The sequence below is a fragment of the Melospiza melodia genome, chromosome 4, assembly GCF_035770615.1.
Source record: "Melospiza melodia melodia isolate bMelMel2 chromosome 4, bMelMel2.pri, whole genome shotgun sequence".
NCBI classification, from domain to species: Eukaryota; Metazoa; Chordata; class Aves; order Passeriformes; family Passerellidae; genus Melospiza; species Melospiza melodia.
Window position 1 is genome coordinate 39,877,491 of NC_086197.1, and position 15,006 is coordinate 39,892,496.

The following is a 15,006-nucleotide window of genomic DNA, read 5'->3' on the forward strand; positions in this document are numbered from 1 at the left end:
TCGCCGGCTGCCGGAGCCCAAGAAGCGGCTTCTTCGCGCAAAGACGATTGTGCCGCTCACAGTGCTCTCCTTAGCGCGGCTTCTGCCGAAAGACGCCCGGCAGCGGCTCTTACCTCCGGAGAGCATCCTACCTTCGTCTTTAGCTCCTCTTCTCACCTACACCTCGGCAAAAAGCTTTTCCACTATGTCTGGCTAGGAAAAACTGTGCCAGCACAGAAAACATCTCCCATCGTGTTCTAGAAGTTGCACGGATGTCTGCCAAGTGTTTGGCAGGAAGAAAAGAAAAGTTGTCCAAAACAGCTTCCAATCGAATGTTCCTGTGATTGGAAAAGTCAGGAGAGTGCAAAGGTACTGTTTTCTATCAGTTGGCAAGGTGCGCACACAATCCCAGTGTTGTACAGCTTGCTTCTTCACCTTCCCGAAGCTGCCGCTCTCGCCGGCTGCCGGAGCCCAAGAAGCGGCTTCTTCGCGCAAAGACGATTGTGCCGCTCACAGTGCTCTCCTTAGCGCGGCTTCTGCCGAAAGACGCCCGGCAGCGGCTCTTACCTCCGGAGAGCATCCTACCTTCGTCTTTAGCTCCTCTTCTCACCTACACCTCGGCAAAAAGCTTTTCCACTATGTCTGGCTAGGAAAAACTGTGCCAGCACAGAAAACATCTCCCATCGTGTTCTAGAAGTTGCACGGATGTCTGCCAAGTGTTTGGCAGGAAGAAAAGAAAAGTTGTCCAAAACAGCTTCCAATCGAATGTTCCTGTGATTGGAAAAGTCAGGAGAGTGCAAAGGTACTGTTTTCTATCAGTTGGCAAGGTGCGCACACAATCCCAGTGTTGTACAGCTTGCTTCTTCACCTTCCCGAAGCTGCCGCTCTCGCCGGCTGCCGGAGCCCAAGAAGCGGCTTCTTCGCGCAAAGACGATTGTGCCGCTCACAGTGCTCTCCTTAGCGCAGCTTCTGCCGAAAGACGCCCGGCAGCGGCTCTTACCTCCGGAGAGCATCCTACCTTCGTCTTTCGCGTCTTTTGTAGTCTACATCTTAGCAAAACGCTTCTCCACTATGTCTGGCTAGGAAAAACTGTGCCAGCACAGAAAACATCTCCCATCGTGTTCTAGAAGTTGCACGGATGTCTGCCAAGTGTTTGGCAGGAAGAAAAGAAAAGTTGTCCAGAACAGCTTCCAATCGAATGTTCCTGTGATTGGAAAAGTCAGGAGAGTGCAAAGGTACTGTTTTCTATCAGTTGGCAAGGTGCGCACACAATCCCAGTGTTGTACAGCTTGCTTCTTCACCTTCCCGAAGCTGCCGCTCTCGCCGGCTGCCGGAGCCCAAGAAGCGGCTTCTTCGCGCAAAGACGATTGTGCCGCTCACAGTGCTCTCCTTAGCGCGGCTTCTGCTGAAAGACGCCCGACAGCGGCTCTTACCTCCGGAGAGCATCCTACCTTCGTCTTTCGCGTCTTATGTAGTCTACACCTCGGCAAAAAGCTTTTCCACTATGTCTGGCTAGGAAAAACTGTGCCAGCACAGAAAACATCTCCCATCGTGTTCTAGAAGTTGCACGGATGTCTGCCAAGTGTTTGGCAGGAAGAAAAGAAAAGTTGTCCAAAACAGCTTCCAATCGAATGTTCCTGTGATTGGAAAAGTCAGGAGAGTGCAAAGGTACTGTTTTCTATCAGTTGGCAAGGTGCGCACACAATCCCAGTGTTGTACAGCTTGCTTCTTCACCTTCCCGAAGCTGCCGCTCTCGCCGGCTGCCGGAGCCCAAGAAGCGGCTTCTTCGCGCAAAGACGATTGTGCCGCTCACAGGGCTCTCCTTAGCGCGGCTTCTGCCGAAAGACGCCCGGCAGCGGCTCTTACCTCCGGAGAGCATCCTACCTTCGTCTTTCGCGTCTTTTGTAGTCTACATCTTAGCAAAACGCTTCTCCACAATGTCTGGCTAGGAAAAACTGTGCCAGCACAGAAAACATCTCCCATCGTGTTCTAGAAGTTGCACGGATGTCTGCCAAGTGTTTGGCAGGAAGAAAAGAAAAGTTGTTCAAAACAGCTTCCAATCGAATGTTCATGTGATTGGAAAAGTCAGGAGAGTGCAAAGGTACTGTTTTCTATCAGTTGGCAAGGTGCGCACACAATCCCAGTGTTGTACAGCTTGCTTCTTCACCTTCCCGAAGCTGCCGCTCTCGCCGGCTGCCGGAGCCCAAGAAGCGGCTTCTTCGCGCAAAGACGATTGTGCCGCTCACAGTGCTCTCCTTAGCGCGGCTTCTGCCGAAAGACGCCCGGCAGCGGCTCTTACCTCCGGAGAGCATCCTACCTTCGTCTTTCGCGTCTTTTGTAGTCTACATCTTAGCAAAACGCTTTTCCACTATGTCTGGCTAGGAAAAACTGTGCCAGCACAGAAAACATCTCCCATCGTGTTCTAGAAGTTGCACGGATGTCTGCCAAGTGTTTGGCAGGAAGAAAAGAAAAGTTGTCCAAAACAGCTTCCAATCGAATGTTCCTGTGATTGGAAAAGTCAGGAGAGTGCAAAGGTACTGTTTTCTATCAGTTGGCAAGGTGCGCACACAATCCCAGTGTTGTACAGCTTGCTTCTTCACCTTCCCGAAGCTGCCGCTCTCGCCGGCTCCCGGAACCGAAGAATCGGCTTCTTCGCGCAAAGACGATTGTGCCGCTCACAGGGCTCTCCTTAGCGCGGCTTCTGCCGAAAGACGCCCGGCAGCGGCTCTTAACTCCGGAGAGCATCCTACCTTCGTCTTTCGCGTCTTATGTAGTCTACATCTTAGCAAAACGCTTTTCCACTATGTCTGGCTAGGAAAAACTGTGCCAGCCCAGAAAACATCTCCCATCGTTTTCTAGAAGTTGCAGATATGTCTGCCAAGTGTTTGGGAGGAAGAAAAGAAAAGTTGTCCAAAACAGCTTCCAATCGAATGTTCCTGTGATTGGAAGAGTCAGGAGAGTGCAAAGGTACTGTTTTCTATCAGTTGGCAAGGTGCGCACACAATCCCAGTGTTGTACAGCTTGCTTCTTCACCTTCCCGAAGCTGCCACTCTCAGGAGATAAGAGCCGCTGCCGGGCTTCTTTCGGCAGAAGCCGCGCTAAGGAGAGCACTGTGAGCGGCACAATCGTCTTTTGCGCGAAGAAGCCGCTTCTTGGGCTCCGGCAGCCGGCGAGAGCGGCAGCTTCGGGAAGGTGAAGAAGCAAGCTGTACAACACTGGGATTGTGTGCGCACCTTGCCAACTGATAGAAAACAGTACCTTTGCACTCTCCTGACTTTTCCAATCACAGGAACATTCGATTGGAAGCTGTTTTGGACAACTTTTCTTTTCTTCCTGCCAAACACTTGGCAGACATCCGTGCAACTTCTAGAACACGATGGGAGATGTTTTCTGTGCTGGCACAGTTTTTCCTAGCCAGACATAGTGGAAAAGCTTTTTGCCGAGGTGTAGACTACATAAGACGCGAAAGACGAAGGTAGGATGCTCTCCGGAGGTAAGAGCCGCTGCCGGGCGTCTTTCAGCAGAAGCCGCGCTAAGGAGAGCACTGTGAGCGGCACAATCGTCTTTGCGCGAAGAAGCCGCTTCTTGGTCTCCGGCAGCCGGCGAGAGCGGCAGCTTCGGGAAGGTGAAGAAGCAAGCTGTACAACACTGGGATTGTGTGCGCACCTTGCCAACTGATAGAAAACAGTACCTTTGCACTCTCCTGACTTTTCCAATCACAGGAACATTCGATTGGAAGCTGTTTTGGACAACTTTTCTTTTCTTCCTGCCAAACACTTGGCAGACATCCGTGCAACTTCTAGAACACGATGGGAGATGTTTTCTGTGCTGGCACAGTTTTTCCTAGCCAGACATAGTGGAAAAGCTTTTTGCCGAGGTGTAGACTACATAAGACGCGAAAGACGAAGGTAGGATGCTCTCCGGAGGTAAGAGCCGCTGCCGGGCGTCTTTCGGCAGAAGCCGCGCTAAGGAGAGCACTGTGAGCGGCACAATCGTCTTTGCGCGAAGAAGCCGCTTCTTCGGTTCCGGCAGCCGGCGAGAGCGGCAGCTTCGGGAAGGTGAAGAAGCAAGCTGTACAACACTGGGATTGTGTGCGCACCTTGCCAACTGATAGAAAACAGTACCTTTGCACTCTCCTGACTTTTCCAATCACAGGAACATTCGATTGGAAGCTGTTTTGGACAACTTTTCTTTTCTTCCTGCCAAACACTTGGCAGACATCCGTGCAACTTCTAGAACACGATGGGAGATGTTTTCTGTGCTGGCACAGTTTTTCCTAGCCAGACATTGTGGAGAAGCGTTTTGCTAAGATGTAGACTACAAAAGACGCGAAAGACGAAGGTAGGATGCTCTCCGGAGGTAAGAGCCGCTGCCGGGCGTCTTTCGGCAGAAGCCGCGCTAAGGAGAGCCCTGTGAGCGGCACAATCGTCTTTGCGCGAAGAAGCCGCTTCTTCGGTTCCGGGAGCCGGCGAGAGCGGCAGCTTCGGGAAGGTGAAGAAGCAAGCTGTACAACACTGGGATTGTGTGCGCACCTTGCCAACTGATAGAAAACAGTACCTTTGCACTCTCCTGACTTTTCCAATCACAGGAACATTCGATTGGAAGCTGTTTTGGACAACTTTTCTTTTCTTCCTGCCAAACACTTGGCAGACATCCGTGCAACTTCTAGAACACGATGGGAGATGTTTTCTGTGCTGGCACAGTTTTTCCTAGCCAGACATAGTGGAAAAGCGTTTTGCTAAGATGTAGACTACAAAAGACGCGAAAGACGAAGGTAGGATGCTCTCCGGAGGTAAGAGCCGCTGCCGGGCGTCTTTCGGCAGAAGCCGCGCTAAGGAGAGCCCTGTGAGCGGCACAATCGTCTTTGCGCGAAGAAGCCGCTTCTTGGGCTCCGGCAGCCGGCGAGAGCGGCAGCTTCGGGAAGGTGAAGAAGCAAGCTGTACAACACTGGGATTGTGTGCGCACCTTGCCAACTGATAGAAAACAGTACCTTTGCACTCTCCTGACTTTTCCAATCACATGAACATTCGATTGGAAGCTGTTTTGGACAACTTTTCTTTTCTTCCTGCCAAACACTTGGCAGACATCCGTGCAACTTCTAGAACACGATGGGAGATGTTTTCTGTGCTGGCACAGTTTTTCCTAGCCAGACATAGTGGAAAAGCGTTTTGCCGAGGTGTAGATGAGAAGAGGAGCTAAAGAGTGGATGTTAGCAAATGACACCCATCTTCAAAAAAGGCAATTAAGAGGACTCGCCATAGTACAAACCAGCCAGCCTCTTTTTTATCCCCAGGAAGTTGATGAAGCAGCTCTTCCTGGAAATCCTTGCCAGGCACATGACAGATGACCAAATAATGTAGTTAGCATGATTTTTCAGGGGAATTTCATGCTGAACATCACTTTAAACTCCTCTGATGAATCAACTTGACTGGTAGATGAAGGGAATATTATCTGCCTGGGCTTCAGGGAGGTTTTTGACATACCTCTACATGGCATCACACATACATATGGAAGCAATAGTGCAAAGGGGAGGGAATCAGTGTCTTTTCAGTGATGCTGAGGGAAAAGACAAGAGGCAGTGGGCACACACTGAAATACAGGAGATTGCCTTTGAACATCAGTAAATGTTTCTTTACTGTCAGGGTGACTGAACCACGGCACAGACTGCCCAGAAAGATTGTGGAGCCTGGATCTTTGAAGACATTAAAAGTACACCCAGATAGAATCCTGGGCAAGAGGCTCTAGGTATCCTGGTTTAGGCAGGGGGGTTGGGCCTGGTTAGCCCCACCAACCCCTTCCACTCTCTTTCATTCTGTGCTAGTGAATTCTCTTCAAGATGCATTTCAAAGCGCTGGCATGACAAAGTTCTGTGCAGACAGAGATCCAAATGGACATGGCATCTAAGTTCCTTAAGCAGTGTTCAAGAAGAATGTAAAACTCTGGCACAAGTGTCTCTTCCCTAACTGAATCCCTTTCATGGGAAAATTCCCAGCTCTAGAAAGATCTTCTGATACGCATGCTTAAGACTGACACTGGCTGAGCAAATTTCTCCCTGTGTATATCTAAGACCAGTTAGGATCTTCACCCAAAGTGCAGTCAACATAGTCACAGAATGCCTATTGTTAAGAAGTGACAGCTTCCATCAGAATGGCAGCTATTGGTCCACAAAATGGATTAATGGATGGGAATTATCTACGTGGGTTAAAAACAAAAATAAAGAGTTGGTCTTTATTTATCAATTTCATGGCAATATTGATAAGGGAAGAAAAAGATCTAAGTCCTTGACTTTCTGGACTCGAGGAAAGATTTTAAAAATTCCTTGTAAAAATGTATGATCACAATCAGACTATTGAAACCATTTTAGTTGGGAACAAAGTTCCAAAATTGTCTAGATAGTGGCAAAGAAGCCAAGAAAATAGGAAAGAAACAAAAAGAGAGCAAAAGAGTCAGCTTCAGTGTACAAGCTCGTTCTAGAAGTAGTCTGCTGGGAAAAGGAACCCCCAGCTAAATTTCCAATGTATTCCTGCGCTTGATTCAGTAACTGGTCAATGTAAAAACCAATCCTTTTGTACAACTTCTTCCAGCAACAAAAACTCCAACAGGTTGACACTACCATCATGCCTGTTCCAGACATATTTAAAAGAGAAATGATGATTTTCTTGAAAACCTACTTACATAAAAGTTGCAAGATGGTGGAGGGATTCCCACATCCTCCTTCCTCCATCTGGCTTGAAAGTATATTTGATAAAATATGCAACAAAGCACATGATTTATAAGGGAGAGTCAAATGGATGATTTGGGAATCGATCTCTTGTTGATAGTAAACTTCATATCCACTCGGTGTGACCTTTTTAAAACAAAATGTGGAGCTGAGGCATGAATCTGCCACAACAATTGTAAAGCAAACATACACACTCCCCTTCATATGCCCCCCCTCCACACACACCTAGGCACACACAGAGATCAGCATAGCAGATCATGAACACCTTGGAAAAGACTGAAATGCTAAATGCCTCTCTTGATGGGCAAAAGAGCTGGTGCAGTAATTCAAATGCCTGGTACAAAAATTCTGTTTAATATTTAGCTCCTATTTAAAACACAGCTTTTCATTTCATTCTATTTACAGAATATTTTCATTTCATTTGTTTCTTTAAAATTACTTAGTTCTCACCTGTTGTATGTCTAGGAATATTTTCTTCCAAAAATAGAAAAAAATAGATGATATCTTTTCAGCAGAAAACATTGGTTGATACAATTTTAAACCATCATGATATGGAAGAATTCTTCTGTCCCTCTCGAAGGTGGAAGAAGCATTTGGATCACAGATCATCTACAATGAAATACTTGACATGTTTAAGATGCTTTCAATCAATTTTGATCGTCAATTGCTTATTTGTTGTAAACAGTAATTTTTCAGTGAAGGGAAAGTGTGTGTGGTATATCTACATGATATGTTCAAAGGCAGTTCCTACTAATGGCCAGGCTGAATTCCAGTAAATAATGTCCCGAATGATATTTTGCCGCCTTCTTTGGCACTTCATGAAATCTTACCCCGATGAAGTGCTGAAACAAAGAGATTTTCTCTTAGAGAGTGTCTCATGTTGTAACCTATCCCATGGATTTTATGCTGTAATTCTTATCTCTTTTAAAATTTACTATCTTCTGTACAGTTTTCATGAAACTTTCTGTTACAGTAGTGAATAGCACAGATAAATGTCATTTTGTACAACTTTGAATTTACCCCAAGAGCTGAGAGAAAACTTGATCCTATACTTCAATCCGAGTTTCTTCTATAGTCCGACTTTGTTTCTCTACCATCAAGCTTCTCCTTTGTTGCTGCTCCAAGCCCCGTCCAAGGTGACCTTGAATACTTTCAGGGATGGGACACCCACAACTTCTCTGGGCAACCTGTTCCAGTGTTCCAGCACTCCCACAGTAAAAAAGGCCTTCCTTTCATCTAATATGTGTAGGAAATCATAAATCTAGGCATAGAAGCTTGGAGTGCAAATTTGAAATTCTTTGGATTTGAAGCACATTTTATATGAATACTGACTTACAGATGACTAAAAGATGTTGATGGGCATTTGAGCTGACAAGTTTTGAAAAAGTGCACGGAAATTAAAATTGAAACCACTAAAATTAAAAACTCCTTGCCATTTTCTTTTTCCTCTCCTATTCAAAATTGCATATGTCAGATATCAGTGCTTCATGCAAACCTCTCAGATGCTCTCAGAGAAAAAGCTTTTCTTTCAGACTAAGTTGCGGTTGACGTAGAACACTAGCAGGAGTGAAAGATTTTCTGGGCATTGGGGCAGCCCGTTCTCCTTGGATTTGTGTGCAGAATGCATTTTATCCAAACTGGAAAATAGATCCCAGCTCTGTTCTATTCATCATTCTTACTTCATCAGGCCAGAAGATTCTGTGAAAAGTAGCCTGTGGACCTTGAAGACAGCGCATGTGAACCAGATGAGAGGTGATAGAGAAGTTGAGGGAGAGAAGAAAGAGCATGAGGCTGAAACCAGAAAGTATTTCTCCACGTGATCATGGAAGATTGCAGGAGCCACTTGGTACTATCAAACCAGCCCAACTTGGCACTGGTGCCACCTTGGGTCTGGGAGCCATGTTGCATATCGTGCATTTTAAGGAGCCAGCTGGCCACACCCAGCCATATGCCCCCAAACACAAACCAAGGCCCTTTTCTCTGGCAAACAAAACTCAGCTGCCCTGCTTCTGGATGGCAGATTGCAGGAACCACTTGGTACTATCAAACCAGCCCAACTTGGCACTGGTGCCACCATGGGTCTGGTCACCATCCTGCCTATTGTAGCTTTTCAGGAGCCAGCCGGTCACTCTCAGCCATAGGCCCCCAAACACAAACCTCGGCCCGTTTCCCTGGCAAACAAAAGTAAGCTGCCCCGCTTCTGGATGGCAGATTACAGGAGCTACTTAGTACTATCAAATCAGCCCGACTTGGCACAGGTGCCACCTTGGATCTGGGAACCATCCTGTGTATCGTGGATTTTCAGGGGCCAGCCAGCCACTCTCAGCCATATGCCCCCAAAAACAAACCACGGACCTTTTCTCTGGCAAACAAAACTCAACTGCCCCTCTTCTGGATGGCAAATTTTAGGACGCACTTTGTACTACGAAAACCGCCCGACGTGGCACTGGTGCCACCTTGTGTCAGGGAACCATCCTGCATATCGAGCTTTTTAAGGAGGCAGCCGGCCAGGCCCAGCCATATACCCCCAAAAACAAACCACGGACCATTTCTCATGGAAACAAAAATCCGCTGCCCCGCGTCTGGATGGCAGATTGCAGGAGCCACTTTGCACCATCAAACCAGCCCGACTTGGCACTGGTGCCACCTTGGGTCTGGGAAAAATCCTGCGTATCGATTTTTTAAGGAGCCAGCCGGCCACGTCCAGCCATATACCCCCAAAAAAAAACCACGGAACTTTTCTCCAGCAAACAAAAATCCGCTGCCCCGCGTCTGAATGGCAGATTTCAGGAGCTATTTAGTATTATCAAACCAGCCCGACTTGGCACTGGTGCCACCATGAGTCTGGTAACCATCCTGCCTATCGTAGCTTTTCAGTAGCCAGCCGGTCACTCCCAGCCATAGGCCCCCAGACACAAACCTCGGCCCGTTTCCCTGGGAAACCAAAGTAAGCTGACCCGCTTCTGGATGGCAGATTGCAGGAGCCACTTGGTACTATCAAACCAGCCCAACTTGGCACTGGTGCCACCTTGGCTCTGGGAACCATCCTGCGTATCCTGGGTTCAAAGGAGGCAGCCGGCCACTCCCAGACACAGGCCTCTAAACAAGAACAACGGCGCTTTTCCCTGGAAAACAAAAGTCGCCTGACAACTTTTTGATGGCAGATTGCAGGAGCCACTTGGTACTATCAAACCAGCCCAACTTGGCACTGGTGCCACCATGGGTCTGGTCACCATCCTGCCTATCGTAGCTTTTCAGGAGCCAGCCGCTCACTCCCAGCCATAGGCCCCCAGACAAATATCTCGGCCCGTTTCCCTGGCAAACAAAAGTAAGCAGCCCCGCTTCTGGATGGCAGATTGCAGGAGCCACATGGTACTATCAAACCAGGCCAACATGGCACTGGTGCCACCTCTGGTCTGGGAACCATCCTGCGTATCGTTGATTCTAAGGAGCCAGCTGGCCACTCCCAGCCACAGGCCCCCAAACACAAACAACGGTGCTTTTCCCTGGAAAACAAAACTCACCTGCCAACCTTTTGATGGCAGATTGCAGGAGCCACTTGGTACTATCAAACCAGCCCAACTTGGCACTGGTGCCACCATGGGTCTGGTCACCATCCTGCCTATCGTAGCTTTTCAGGAGCCAGCCGGTCACTCCCAGCCATAGGCCCCCAGACACAAAGCTCTACCCCTTTCCCTGGCAAACAAAAGTAAGCTACCCCGCTTCTGGATGGCAGATTGCAGGAGTCACTTTGCACCATCAAACCAGCCCGACTTGGCACTGGTGCCACCTCTGGTCTGGGTCCCATCCTGCGTATCGTGGATTCTAAGGAGACAGCTGGCCACTCCGAGCCACAGGCCCCCAAACACAAACAACGGCGCTTTTCCCTGGAAAACAAAACTCGCTTGCCAACTTTTTGATGGCAGATTGCAGGAGCCACTTGTTACTATCAAACCAGCCCAACTTGGCAACAAGTGGTTCCTGCAATCTGACATCCAGAAGCGGGGCAGCTTACTTTTGTTTGCCAGGGAAATGGACCGTTGTTTGTGTTTGGAGGCGTATGGCTGGGAGTGGCCGACTGGCTCCTTAAAATCCACGATACGCAGCATGGTTCCCAGACCAGAGGTGGCACCAGTGCCAAGTCGGGCTGGTTTGATAGTACAAAGTGGCTCCTGCAATCTGCCATCCAGAAGCGGGGCAGCTTACTTTTGTTTGCCAGGGAAACGGGCCGGGCTTTCTGTCTCGGGGCCTATGGCAGGGAGTGACCGGCTGGCTCCTGAAAAGCTACGATATGCAGGATGGTGACCAGACCCATGGTGGAACCAGTGCCAAGTTGGGCTGGTTTGATAGTACCAAGTGGCTCCTGCAATCTGCCATCAAAAAGTTGGCAGGCGAGTTTTGTTTTCCAGGGAAAAGCGCCATTGTTTGTGTTTGGGGACCTGTGGTTGGGAGTGCCCGGCTGGCTCCTTAGAAACCACGATACGCAGCATGGTTACCAGACAAGAGGTGCCACCAGTGCCAAGTTGTGCTGGTTTGATACTACCAAGTGGTTCCTGCAATCTGCCATCCAGAAGCGGGGCAGCTTACTTTTGTTTGCCACGGAAACGGGCCGTTGTTTGTGTTTGGGGGCCTGTGGCTGGGAGTGGCCGACTGGCTCCTTAGAATCCACGATACGCAGGATGGGTCCCAGACCCAAGGTGGCACCAGTGCCAAGTCGGGCTGGTTTGATAGTACCAAGTGGCTCCTGCAATCTGCCATCCAGAAGCGGGGCAGCTTACTTTTGTTTGCCAGTGAAACGGGCCGAGGTTTGTGACTGGGGACCTATGGCTGGGAGTGACCGGCTGGCTCCTGAAAAGTTACGATAGGCAGGATTGTGACCAGACCCATGGTGGCACCAGTGCCAAGTTGGGCTGGTTTGATAGTACCAAGTGGCTCCTGTAATCTGCCATCAAATAGTTGGTAGGCGAGTTTTGTTTTCCAGGGAAAAGCGCCGTTGTTTGTGTTTGGGGGCCTGTGGTAGGGAGTGGCCGGCTGGCTAATTAGAATCCACGATACGCAGGATGGTTCCCAGACCAGAGGTGGCACCAGTGCCAAGACGGGCTAGTTTGATGGTGCAAAGTGGCTCCTGCAATCTGCCATCCAGAAGCGGGGTAGCTTACTTTTGTTTGCCAGGGAAACGGGCTGAGCTTTTTGTCTGGGGGCCTATGGCGGGGAGTGACCGGCTGGCTCCTGAAAAGCTACGATAGGCAGGATGGTGACCAGACCCATGGTGGCACCAGTGCCAAGTTGGGCTGATTTGATAAAACCAAGTGGCTCCTGCAATCTGCCATCAAAAAGTTGGCAGGAGAGTTTTGTTTTCCAGGGAAAAGCGCCGTTGTTTGTGTTTGGGGGCCTGTGGCTGGGAGTGGCCGGCTGGCTCCTTAGAATCCACGATACGCAGCATGGTATCCAGACCCAAGGTGGCACCAGTGCCAAGTTTTGCTGGTTTGATAGTACCAAGTGGTTCCTGCAATCTGCCATCCAGAAGCAGGGCAGCTTACTTTTGTTTGCCAGGGAAACGGGCCGAGGTTTTTGTCTGGGGGCCTATGGCGGGGAGTGACCGGCTGGCTCCTGAAAAGCTACGATAGGCAGGATGGTGACCAGACCCATGGTGGCACCAGTCCCAAGTTGGGCTGATTTGATAGTACCAAGTGGCTCCTGCAATCTGCCGTCAAAATTTGGCAGGCGAGTTTTTATTTTCCAGGGAAAAGCGCCGTTGTTTGTGTTTGGGGGCCTGTGGCTGGGAGTGGCCGGCTGGCTGCTTAGAATCCACGATATGCAGGATGGTTCCCAGACCCAAGGTGGCACCAGTGCCAAGTCGGGCTAGTATGATGGTGCAAAGTGGCTCCTGCAATCTGCCATCCAGAAGCGGGGCAGCTTACTTTTGTTTGCCAGGGAAACGGTCCGAGATTTGTGTCTCGGGGCCTATGGCTGGGAGTGACCGACTGGCTCCTGAAAAGCTACGATAGGCAGGATGGTGACCAGACCCATGGTGGCACCAGTGCCAAGTTGGGCTGGTTTGATAGTACCAAGTGGCTCCGGCAATCTGCCATCAAAATGTCGGCAGGCGAGTTTTGTTTTCCAGGGAAAAGCGCCGTTGTTTGTGTTTGGGGGCCTGTGGCTGGGAGTGGCCGGCTGGCTCCTTAGAATCCACGATACGCAGGATGGTTCCCAGACCTGAGGTGGCACCAGTGCCAAGTCGGGCTGGTTTTATAGTACCAAGGGCGTCCTGCAATCTGCCATCCAGAAGCGGGGCAGCTTACTTTTGTTTGCCAGGGAAACGGGCCGAGCTTTGTGTCAGGGGGCCTATGGCTGGGAGTGACCGGTTGGCTCCTGAAAAGCTACGATAGGCAGGATGGTGACCAGACCCATGGTGGCACCAGTGCCATGTTCGACTGATTTGATAGTACCAAGTGGCTCCTGCAATCTGCCATCAAAAAGTTGTCAGGCGAGTTTTGTTTTCCAGGGAAAAGCGCCGTTGTTTGTGTCTGCGGGCCTGTGGCTGGAGAGACCGGCTGGCTCCTTAGAATCCACGATACGCAGCATGGTTCCCAGACCCAAGGTGGCACCAGTGCCAAGTCGGGCTGGTTTGATAGTACCAAGTGGTTCCTGCAATCTGCCATCAAAAAGTTGGCAGGCGAGTTTTGTTTTCCAGGGAAAAGCGTCGTTGTTTGTGTTTGGGGGCCTGTGGCTGGGAGTGGCCGGCTGGCTCCTTAGAATCCACGATACGCAGGATGGTTCCCAGACCCAAGGTGGCACCAGTCCCAAGTTGGGCTGGTTTGATAGTACCAAGTGGTTCCTGCAATCTGCCATCCAGAAGCGGGGCAGCTTACTTTTGTTTGCCAGGGAAACGGGCCGAGGTTTGTGTCTGGGGGCCTATGGCTGGGAGTGACCGGCTGGCTCCTGAAAGGCTACGATAGGCAGGATGGTGACCAGACCCATGGTGGCACCAGTGCCAAGTTGGGCTGGTTTGATAGTACCAAGTGGCTCCTGCAATCTGCCATCAAAAACTTGGCAGGCGAGTTTTGTTTCCCAGGGAAAAGCGCCGTTGTTTGTGTTTGGGGGTCTGTGGCTGGGAGTGGCCGGCTGGCTAATTAGAATCCACGACAGGCAGGATGGTTCCCAGACCAGAGGTGACACCAGTGCCAAGTCGGGCTAGTTTGATGGTGAAAAGTGGCTCCTGCAATCTGCCATCCAGAAGCGGGGCAGCTTACTTTTGTTTGCCAGGGAAAATGGCCGAGGTTTTTGTCTGGGGGCCTATGGCTGGGAGTGACCGGCTGTCTCCTGAAAAGCTACGATAGGCAGGATGGTGACCAGACCCATGGTGGCACCAGTGCCAAGTTGGGCTGGTTTGATAGTACCAAGAGGCTCCTGCAATCTGCCATCAAAAAGTTGGCAGGCGAGTTTGTTATCCAGGGAAAAGCGCCGTTGTTTTTGTTTGGGGGCCTGTGGCTGGGAGTGGCCGGATGGCTAATTAGAATCCACGATACGCAGCATGGTTCCCAGACCTGAGGTGGCACCAGTGCCAAGTTGGGCTGGTTTGATACTACCAAGTGCGTCCTGCAATCTGCCATCCAGAAGCGGGGCAGCTTACTTTTGTTTGCCAGGGAAACGGGCCGAGGTTTTGTCTGGGGGCCTATGGCAGGGAGTGACCGGCTGGCTCCTGAAAAACTACGATAGGCAGGATGGTGACCAGACCCATGGTGGCACCAGTGCCAAGTTGGGCTGGTTTGATAGTACCAAGTGGCTCCTGCAATCTGCCATCAAAATGTCGGCAGGCGAGTTTTGTTTTCCAGGGAAAAGCGCCGTTGTTTGTGTTTGGGGGCCTGTGGCTGGGAGTGGCCGGCTGGCTCCTTAGAATCCAAAATACGCAGGATGGTTCCCAGACCTGAGGTGGCACCAGTGCCAAGTTGGGCTGGTTTGATTGTAGCAAATGGTTCCTGCAATCTACCATCCAGAAGCGGGGCAGCTTACTTTTGTTTGCCAGGGAAACGGGCCGAGCTTTGTGTCTGGGGGCCTATGGCTGGGAGTGACCGGCTGGCTCCTGAAAAGCTACGATAGGCAGGATGGTGACCAGACCCATGGTGGCACCAGTGCCATGTTCGGCTGATTTCATAGTACCAAGTGGCTCCTGCAATCTGCCATCAAAAAGTTGGCAGGCGAGTTTTGTTTTCCAGGGAAAAGCGCCGTTGTTTGTGTCTGCGGGCCTGTGGCTGGAGTGGCCGGCTGGCTCCTTAGAATCCACAATACGCAGCATGGTTCCCAGA